Source organism: Elaeis guineensis, chromosome 10 (genome assembly GCF_000442705.2).
Source record: "Elaeis guineensis isolate ETL-2024a chromosome 10, EG11, whole genome shotgun sequence".
Lineage (NCBI taxonomy): Eukaryota > Viridiplantae > Streptophyta > Magnoliopsida > Arecales > Arecaceae > Elaeis > Elaeis guineensis.
Window position 1 is genome coordinate 48,816,931 of NC_026002.2, and position 10,346 is coordinate 48,827,276.

Sequence of the window (10,346 nt, forward strand, 5' to 3'; positions counted from 1 at the left end):
GTTTTAGGGGCTGATACCATATTAATTGTCACTCCCCCGATCCGAGATTGTGAATCAAGGGTCATGGCAACCGCCGCATACTCATAGAAAACTTTTTCCATAAGCATGCAAGGCATCTTATCATGCTATCCTAAAACAACAGCGGAATAATTATTCAATGATTTAAATCCAAAACATAACGGCCTAATTTTTTTTTCTTTAATATCTCAATAAATTCAACAACAATTCAAAGGCTTTGCATCAAATTCAATAAGCCTTTCAACCTAAAATAAAAGTATGAAGATACTGCTTCTGATCACTCTTCCATTCATATCTTGTATCATCTTAATTCCTCAACATCTGTAAAAACAGTAAAATAAGAGGTAATGAGCTAGATAGCCCAGTAAGTAATGATCACTTCTCAACAGATTTCATCAGGCATATAAGTAAATAATCATTTATAGAAAATAAGCATATAGAGTTCATCAATTCAAAATCAATTTTAATTATGCAATATAATTCATGCCAAATTCATTTCTTTTTTGAAAATTTTAATTATGCAATATAATTCTTTCGAGATTTTAATTTCTTTTGTTCTTCAATTTCTTTTCGTCAACCATGAGCTATACCACATTATCCCTGTGGCAGGGTCATAATACCGCGTATCTGCTTGCGGTGGGCTGCAAATCATCTGGCAGCCAAGTCCTTCGAAACCGCTGGTCTCACTGGCGGTTTTGTCGCTGGTCTATCTGGCGATATGTCGCTGGTCTTACTGGCGACATAAATCCTCAGGACAATCAATTGCCAACGTATATGCCCCCATTGGCGGGGTCCTTTACATAGTCAGGTTGTCAATTCATAATGTTTCTTATATCATAATTCTTCATAAATCATATTTCATATTCTAATTTCGATAATATAATCATGTAATATCAAAATCAATCAATATAATGCATCACGAAATCAATATGTTCAATCATGCTTCATCATAACATTTCAAATAAGATATTTTCATAGCAAAATACCATTCATCCAATTCATGCATCGTTTCACAAATCATGTCAGAAAAATAATTATAATTTACTGATAAATCTAGAAAAAGTGAAACATTACTTACCTCAAACGTATTCCAATAAATCCACATAATTCTATAAATTTTCTTCCAAAAATTCTGTTCGTAGATCATATCGCGATATCCCATGATCAAACATCCACAATCCTATACAGAATCAATTTTAATAATTAGAAAGGATACGAATACCATATTTCAACGGTTTAGATTAGGTCCGATCATCTAATTTCATCTAATCAAAATCTGATTAGTACCTAAACGATCCAAAGTTTGACTATCAGATCAAATCGGATTCAAAGTGATAGGATCGAGGTTTCTTCATCGATTTCATAAAATCAAGTAGAGAAAAAAAATCAGAGAAGAGAAAATTTATGAGGTACAATTCGAATTGATCAGATGACACAATCCAACATTACGATTGATCCAATATCTCGATTGGTGAAATCAACATGATCAAATCAAATCATGGCTAGATCGAAATCATGGATGATCAAATCTAAAGATTCATGGTCTGATTAAGGTGGGTGCCAGTACGCTGTCTGACAATCATGGATCAGGGTTCTTCATTAGAATCAGATCAGACTTATTAAAAGAAATTTCTTCATTCACTAACCTTTTTTTTTAGAGAGAGAATCAATCAAGAGAGAGAATATTTTAGAGAGAGAAAATTCTAGGGAGAGAAAATTCTAGAGAGAGAAAACTCATCTTGAATTCTTCAGACAATATGATTCAACAAATTCTGATCGATCAGATCAAATCATGCTAAAATTATCATGTAGATAATTAAATAAGATCATGAGAAATAAAATCTAAAAATACCTGATCTGATCAAAGTGGATGTCGGTGTATCGTCCGACGATCACAGATCAAAAATCCAGTATGAGAATCATTTAAATTCATCATCATTCTTCTCAAAATTCTAAAAATCTTAGGAGAGAGAAATAATCTAGAGAGAGAATTCTAGAGAGAAAAAGTAGAGAGAGAAAGTAGAGAGAGAAAGTCTAATTCTAGAGAGAGAAAATACTAATTCAAGCTGAAGAGAGAGAGGAAAGAGAGAGAAACTTTCTTTCTCATATTTTATTATTTATATCATTATTTATTAATTTATTTTTATTTTTCTCTTTCTTCTTTTCTTTCTTTCTCTCTTTTTTTTTTCTTTTTCTTCATGGAAGAGAGAGGAGAGAAAATCCTATTTATTATATTATTATATTATTATTATTTTATTTTTTTTTTTTCTTCTTTTTTTTTTCTTTTTCTTTTCTTTTTCTTCTTTTTCTTTTCTTTTTCTTCTTTTTCTTCTCTTTTTTTTTTCTTTTCCTTTTCTTCTTCTTCTTCTTCCCGCGCCGGAACAGAGGACTCTTGGTCCTCAGGCTTTGAACGGCCGTTCGGGCCGTGGCTGCCATGCCCCGACCCGACCCGAGATTGATTAATCTATGGCAGCTCTCTCTTAGTAAAAAAATGAAAGGAGGCCTTCTATCTAATCCCCTTAATAACGAGCTAACGATATAGAATAGTAATTAGGGCTATAGGCTCTGTATAATAGATATCTTTCTCTTTACCTGGTAGAGATACAATTCTTTCTCTGGTTTGCTATCCATCCGCTCTGCTCTCCTCGAGGTTGTTACCGATACATGTCGAGCTAGGCCAGTTGTAGTTCCCTTCCTAAGCGCTTGTGTAATCTAGTGAGAAAGCCTGTGATAAAGCCTGAGTATTGATGAAAGCCAGCAAGGGATAATCCATCCAGTTCGTTTGAAAGCTGTTCTATTTCAAATGAGCAAGCTTCTTCTTTTTTTTTTTCAAGTAAATGAGCTCTCTGTCCCTCTTAGGAGAGCCACCAGGGCTGACTATTTACGTTACGCGGGGGATAATTTGGGAATTCTCATCAAAGTCAGTGAATCCAGCGGGCAACAAGGAGGAAGGCGTAAACAAGGTCAAGCTCGTAAACCGGTGAGAGAGCAGGGGTATTAAAAAGCAGGTGATTATGAATTGGTTGGATAGCAGTCCTCCCCTAAGAGTTCTCTTAATAAGAGTCAGAGTTATCCCGGGCTATCTCTTCCTCTAGGCATGCTCCCTTATCTGACGCAGGTTCCACGGATTCTAGGACAAGCCAGTAAGAGCTCTCCTCTCCGAGCTGTACCAAAATCATAAGTTGCAGGGATAGCAGATTGAAAGGCTTCATATTTATTTACCTCTATTGGGATCATAACCTTTGAGAGAATTGCTGGGGATACTAATAGGTTCAATAGCAGCACTTAGCTCTCTAGAGAGGGACTACCTTTCATTAACAGAATGTGAGACTAGAGCTTTACCCATAGAAAATGACTCCCTTCTTTCCAGTGCTAATCTAATGCCGTTTCCTAGCCAGTCAGTGGGAGATTTCTATTCTTAAGCGCATGCAATTGTAGAAAAAGGGTAAGCGCTTTCAGCCAGTTATCTTCCAAGCGAGCTAGTAGCAATCATTGCTATCCCTAGTGAAGTATAAGTCTTCGCCCCAGTAGTCTCAATATCAGTGGGAAAGAAATACCTCGTCTTCGTCCCTGTCCCCCGCTGTCCTAAGGCCTATTTTTCCTTACAGTTGTGAGGCTAGACCTAAGATAATGACTTCTCCTGGCGAGCGATAAAGAGTGGTACATCCAATTGCAAAAATAAGGCCATTTACCTTCGATGGTAGGCCAGGCTATAGCTGGCGGGGAAGAAGGGAGCGAGGCTTCGCCGATTGAGAAGACAGGGGACAAAAGGGGAAGAATCGAGAAACAAGGTAAAAAACAGTAAAGGAACATCGAGGAACAAAAAAAGAAAACAAAAAAAGAAAACCATCGGAAAAGGAAAAGGAAGGATCAGAGAAGCAGATGGAGCTGGTGTAGGCATCCTAGAGGTAGGATCTAGATCTAGCCTTTGAGAAATTTCCCGCGGGCTTTTCCTCCGTCTTTGCCTAAGTTCCCTAGTAGCCCTGCTGTGCTTTCCATCGGTCCAGCCAGGGCGTTAGTCTGTAACTTAGATTGAAATCGTGGACTTTTCTTTCTTCGCGAGTTGAGTAGTAAATAGTGGGGGCCTCTTGTTCCAGGTGTAGAACCAGTCCCTATCCTTATCTTTTCTTTTGTTTAGGTACAGGAGCCTTTGACAAAGTCCCTAGTCTTGCATTCGGTAAGCATTCTGTTCCGAAATCTATTAGTGTGGTCTTCGGTCTGTCCAGTCCGCTATCATTCCATGCCTAACAGTCTTCGAAGGCTTAGAACAAGACTTCAATCAGAATAGAATCAAAAGATATGATCAAAGATTAATAATAGAGTAAGGCCTTGACTTATTCCACTTCCACATAGCCCTTTCTTTATACTGTCAATTAGTGGTCTAGTCTCTTTTTCTGTCCAGTGATCTCTTTCCTTCAGGAAGACCAGGTTCAAGATTTTTGTATGAAAGAAAAAAAAGTAGGCTATGGAGTCTTTCGTTCTCGGAAAGCGCGCCTATCGCTAGTTCCATTCTGGTATCGTCATAGAAGAGTAATGTCGTAGTTAATGTAGTGAAAGCAGCTACTGAAAAGCCAACCCTTGTTTACAAGATGGAAATTTTGGATGGGAGAGCAGCTCTTCGTTCTTTCCCGCCGAGGAATGGACTGATCCACTAGGGGGCTACACCTTCGTCCGTGAAACTTTCTATATATTCTTTTAGTGCTTAGCAACAGGCTTCATAACAGAAGACCTCTTCGTTACGCTTCCTCTCTCAATCCGCTGATCGAGCGAACTCTTCGAAGCTGTTCTAACTGTTAGCTGAAATCGCCGGTCGCTTTGCTCCATTTCTTCGCCTAAAGCTACAAAGAAGGGCTTTGTTCTAAGGTTTAAGGTTTTATATCTGGCTTAGCTGCCCACTTGTCGCTGTTAATGTACCTTTCTTAAAGCAATGTTAGCGATGTTACAGTCTCTCCCTCAGGGGCAGTGGACAAAGACAAAGCTGCCATGCCATTACAAGATCAAGATCCGGTCAGAAAAGAAACTCGTCAACGGGGAAGATGAAGATATAGATATGTGGATTGGTTTGTTTACTTATCCTAGATGTATGCCTGCTTACCTTACCAATTGATTGATAGGGATAGGCCTGAACTGAACCATAATTCACTAACTCAGGAGGGACCTTTCCTGCTTCTACTTCGAAAATGACTAATAAATAAAAGAATAAGCAATCGTTGACCTTCCTTACGGCTATAGCTTACAAGTATCGGTCTTATTCCCGGCTAAATAGCAAATCAAGCAGGCAATCAAAGTCTCTGTTCATGGGTCCTCCGCTACTATACTAATAGGCTCCAAATTAGCTTCAACCGACAGGGGAACCATTTCCTCTTAGGCATTAAGCAATCGATCTAGTTTAAACGAGTTTCAACAGGTGGAAAGTTATAAACTTACCACTACAGCACACTTCGCGCCACAAAGAGCCTAGTGAGTTACGGGAGGGAAGCTAGCCTATCCGAGAGGGACCGATTCAGCTCGTACCTCGCTCCTTGGTCCATGTTCAGTTTGTTATTCTGTCTGGCAGTGGATGTGAGTCTTCATCTTTCTATCTTCGTAGTAGAGCACTTGTTCGACAAGCTCTTTTGATCTGCTTGTCTTGTAAGGAAAGGCGAGAATGAATGCTAGAAAGTTTGCAGCTATGAGCTTTTAAGCGAGGAGTTCCAGGTATGGTAGGTAAGTAGACCGCTCCTTTAGGAATAGGCGGAGAGACAGACCGTTCGGTAGGGCGCTTTGATGCTTAGTCAGGGGAAAGAACTAACTCTTTCTCTAAAGGCTTTTCCCAGGTGCCTATCACTCGAGAACAAAGTCCTAAGCAAAGTTAGCTCGGGGTATCCCTTCGGGATAAGGAGCGTAGCGACTGTCAAGAACAGCAAAGCGACCGAGTCGAGCTCAAGGAATGAAGAGCTATTCAAGCTTTGGTCCTTATCTAGTTTCATTTAGACTAAGGTGTCAATGGCACCATATCAACCTCACCGGCTTAACTTAACTGGTTGATTAGAAATACCAAGTACGAGACAAGTTTCAATCTGAATAAAGAATTCAAATCAAAAATCGAAAAGAAAGAAGTTCGTTCCTCACCCTCAAGACAAAGAAAGCTGTACGTACGATACGATTAGGATCAGAGAAAGAACTGCTATGAACTGGGGCACCCATAGAAGGTTTTCCAGAACACGGGATCTAAGCCTAAGCTCGTTGGACTTGCTAAGGGAACCTCTTTCCTTCCACCCGATACACCTTCGAGACCAGACCATCGAGAGATTATCTTGGGGATACGGCTTTCCTTCTTCCTTTAGAAAAACAAGAGGTGTAAGCTCCACCGAACTGTAATATGGCTTTGTTTTGTAGCCTCCATCAATGTATTTCTTCGATTTGCCTTATACCTTTGGCACCCTTGGTTCAAAGCAGTTCGGGCAGATGAAGAGCTTAGGCGAAAAGAGTAGAATCCAGTCTCGTTACTAGGTGAAGCTACAACAGATAAATTAGGGGAAATCCATTTATTTAAAAGAAGGGGAGCAAGACGGGTATTACACTTGGTTGCCACCTTATTCGATTTGCCCGGAAAGGCTTTTCCACTCAATTTCTTTCCCAGCTGGATAACCTGAATATGAGTTACCCATATGCCCACCTGCTCTTTAAGTGCCTTCCTTTCATCTGCCTGTAACGAGAGCGTAAACCGCAATTGAAGTTCGTACTTGACTTTATTTAGGACGAGAAAGACATCTTTTACACTAGCTTTTGACCTAGAACCAGCTGACTTAACAGATGGATTGGCCTTGCCTACTTCAATGCCAACATCAATGTCAACTGAAATGCCAATTGATACGGGGCTTGGACCAACATCGAAAGAAAGTGCAACTTCTTTGACTGGAGCCATGGACCAAAAGTGAGTCTTTTTGCTCTTTCTTCAAGGCATAACGCTACGGCGGAATCTTTCACTGCAGCACCTGTGCTATAGACCGGCTTAGATCTCGACCTCGGTCGAATGGTTTTCACTTTGGCTACGTCAGAGAGAAGAGGTCCTTACCTCATTCCCAGCATGCTTCACAGCCCTCGATCTTTGAATTCAATGAAAGAAGCTTTCAAAGGGGGTTCCCTCCACAAACGAAAATAGAATGATTGGGGCGCAGAAGCCCTCCAGCTTATCTTATGCATCAAAAAGGCTACTTGACCAGCCTACTGATTCTTCTTATGGGGCAGTACCAAAAAAGATATGAAAAAAGGGCACCCGAGTCCCTAACTGGAATCACGGAAAAAGCCTCTTACGCAAGTATACAAACAGCTCTCATAGTTCAAAAGTGTGCTAGGATTCTAATTGTACAAAGGCGGGGGCGTGAAGAGAGATTAATGAAGAAAAAAAAAGACCGAAGCATAATTTACTTAGAAAAGAAAGGGGAACGACCTGGGCACTACGGTTCACCTGGGTGCTCACTTGGAAGCAAGAGAGGTAAGAGGCCACCTACGGGAGGTCTCCTTTCATTCCGAGCTGAGTCAAGAAGGAAAAAAAGAAAAAAAAGTCCTAGGCAGAGATACCAGCAGGACCAGGAGGAAGTGCGGACAGATGGATTGATCATCGATCGCTTTCCAAATCAAGGTGTCTTAAGCCGGACCTTTCTCCAGAAGTCTCTTTGGCCAGAAGAAGGAATGACCAAAAGAATGATGAAGGAAATCGACTGGGCGAAAGGGCTGGTCAACTCCTTTTTAGCTCTAAAAGGGCATGAGAAATAACAAAGTTTGCCTTTCATATATATGTGAAAGTATGAAAGGGCTGCTCGACAAAAGGGTACAAGAGGTCTTGGGGAATTGGCATGAGAAGTTCATAGCAAGGGTCATAGCATGGGTGTGAAAGCCGGCTCCCCTCTTGTAGTGGTTCTTTCGGCACTTCCAGTCAGGGCCTGTTCACCATTCCAAGCAAGCCCGATCCGCTCATTCACAATTGGTAGACGTTCTATCTGACGGGAGTTGTGTATTATAAGATTGAACCATTTGGTACGTAAGGGCTATATTCTCCGTGACATTGGCAAGGGCATTCCGTCTTCCTCTTGCTCTCAGTTCTGGGGGCTTGAACTTGGCCCAGGCCAGTACACATCATGGTACCGATAGCTTCGAAAGAGTCCCTCCGTAAATTCGACTTTTAAATCATTCGGGGTCCCCGGCTGGGCTGGTTCGATGGCTGCATTGGGGTGAAGTAGGAGTTCCCATCGGCCCAAGTGGAGTCAACGCCAAGAAGGAAGATCAGTCCTTTGAGGCTCTAGCCCGGGCTGCTGTAGAGGGTATAGGGCTGTAGGCCGGTGGGGGCGGAGTAGAAAAGGAATGGAATTGACTTGCTGGTGTGTACTTTCCGCACCTTTCTTTCTGGGCCAGTGATGCGGTCGGGTAGAGGACAGAGTGGTTGTGGAATATCCCAACTCATTAGGCGAAGAATGCTCTATTTCTCAATGGGATGTGCTTGAGATATAGAAAGTGTACCGGGGAAGGTAATGCCAAAGGTTCGAATCGGATTTCGTTAGCTCTTATTCAGACCCGATCGAAGATCGAGAAAGAAGAGTCCCAAGCTTGACGTAAGGGCCGGGATAACATAGAAGAGGGAAAGGCCTTTTTGGAGCTATTTTCAAAGCAGCAAAGACCACCTCTCTTCTGTACAGGTCTTTGGCTCCCTCTATCCCGATTGGGCCTTGAGACTCTCCATCAGGGAACGGTTCTAGACATTATAGAATGGAAATGCCCCTCCTCCACTCCTTGACATGACCACGCTACCGAAGTGGGACTTCGAATGGCATTTACGCCTTAACGGCGAACAATTTCTTGCTGAAAGTGAGTCATGAGTTTCCTCGCTCGTACAGTACACCAGGGGAGCAGCTGGCTAGAAAGAATGGAATGCAGGTGAGTACCTAACACGTACACCAAGTCTTTCCACAGGAAGTGGTTAAGGAAGCTTCTTTAGCGAGCACACCCCTCTGCAACTTGCATCTTTGAAACTTTGGGGTATGCACCACCGGATCTAGGCCAGGTGACGGTGAGAAAGACTCAAATGGGGTCTTCAAGCCTACCTTTCTCATCCTCCTCGAAGACAAGGAAATTGGATAAAATAGTATAAAAGAGGTACGGCTACTAAGCACACCGGAGTCGGGGATAGACCAATAGTCAAGTTCTAAGAGACCATCTTTACAAATGTGCAAAAAGACAGCCCGAAGCGAAGGCAGTAAAGGAAGTGTGGATGAACCAAGGAGCGAAAGCGAAGATCTTACCCTTTTCTAGAATGTCGATATGAAAGCAGCAGCAAGACCAAAGACCATGACTCTTTCTTACGAATTTCCATCGGATTAAGGCAAAGCCCTTAGGCGCAGCTGAACCCTTCTCAAACCTTTTTTCCTTCTCCTTGCACATAGGAGCCCTCCCCAGGCATCTCTGTCTTTGGATCTCGCTATTTCGCTCATGCCTTCCTAAACTCCTGGCACGGACTCGCTCCCATGGTCTAGGGCCAATTCTAGTCATCGGTCTACTCGGACCCCTTTCCCGCGCCTTGAAAGACCCCAAGCTACGGCTTAGCGGGATAAAGGCAGGAAAGAAGACTACACGATAGAAGCGGAATAACTGCTCTTTCCCTGCCGGCCTTACTTAAACTAAGTCCAACTACAACTCCTAACCCTGTGGGAAGTGTACAGCGCTGGAATGCCTCATTCTCATTTAATCTGCTTCTTCATCGGACAAGAAGAGGGGCTTTCAACTAGAACGGAGAGTTGTTGATTGGGGTTTGCATATATAAGACAGAACAAGTGTACGGGTTGGCCGGTCAGACCAAATCCTAATTAGAGGGGTGCAGCTCCCGATGCTATTCAAGAAAAATAGGTAAAGGGCGAAGGCCACCTGTACGGGCTATTAGTCGGGTGGAGGGGTCTATTCGTCTGTATGTACCGGGGAATGTACTGCTATTGATAGCTAGATTTAATGCAATAGCGAACTATTAGCAAGAAAAAGAGAGTTTATCTACGGTGGTGGGGCCCTGGATGCGTTAGCGATCGTCACATCGGGGGAACTTTCATCATTTCTAGACTGGTCGACCTTTTCATCAAAAAAATAGAAAGAAGTTGGCTTAGCATCGGTTGATTGAAGCAAAAGGCCCTTTCTTCGATTCCTATTTGTCCATACCTGATGTAAGAAAGAAGGAAAAAGGGAATCACCGCCATAAGATCCGATTCTACAATTCGATCCAGTCGCTCCTGGTGACCTCTGTGAGTTATTTTTATAGTAGCTCGGTAGCTTGACCAAGAGGTTGTGAGGGTGAAATTCCTCTTTCC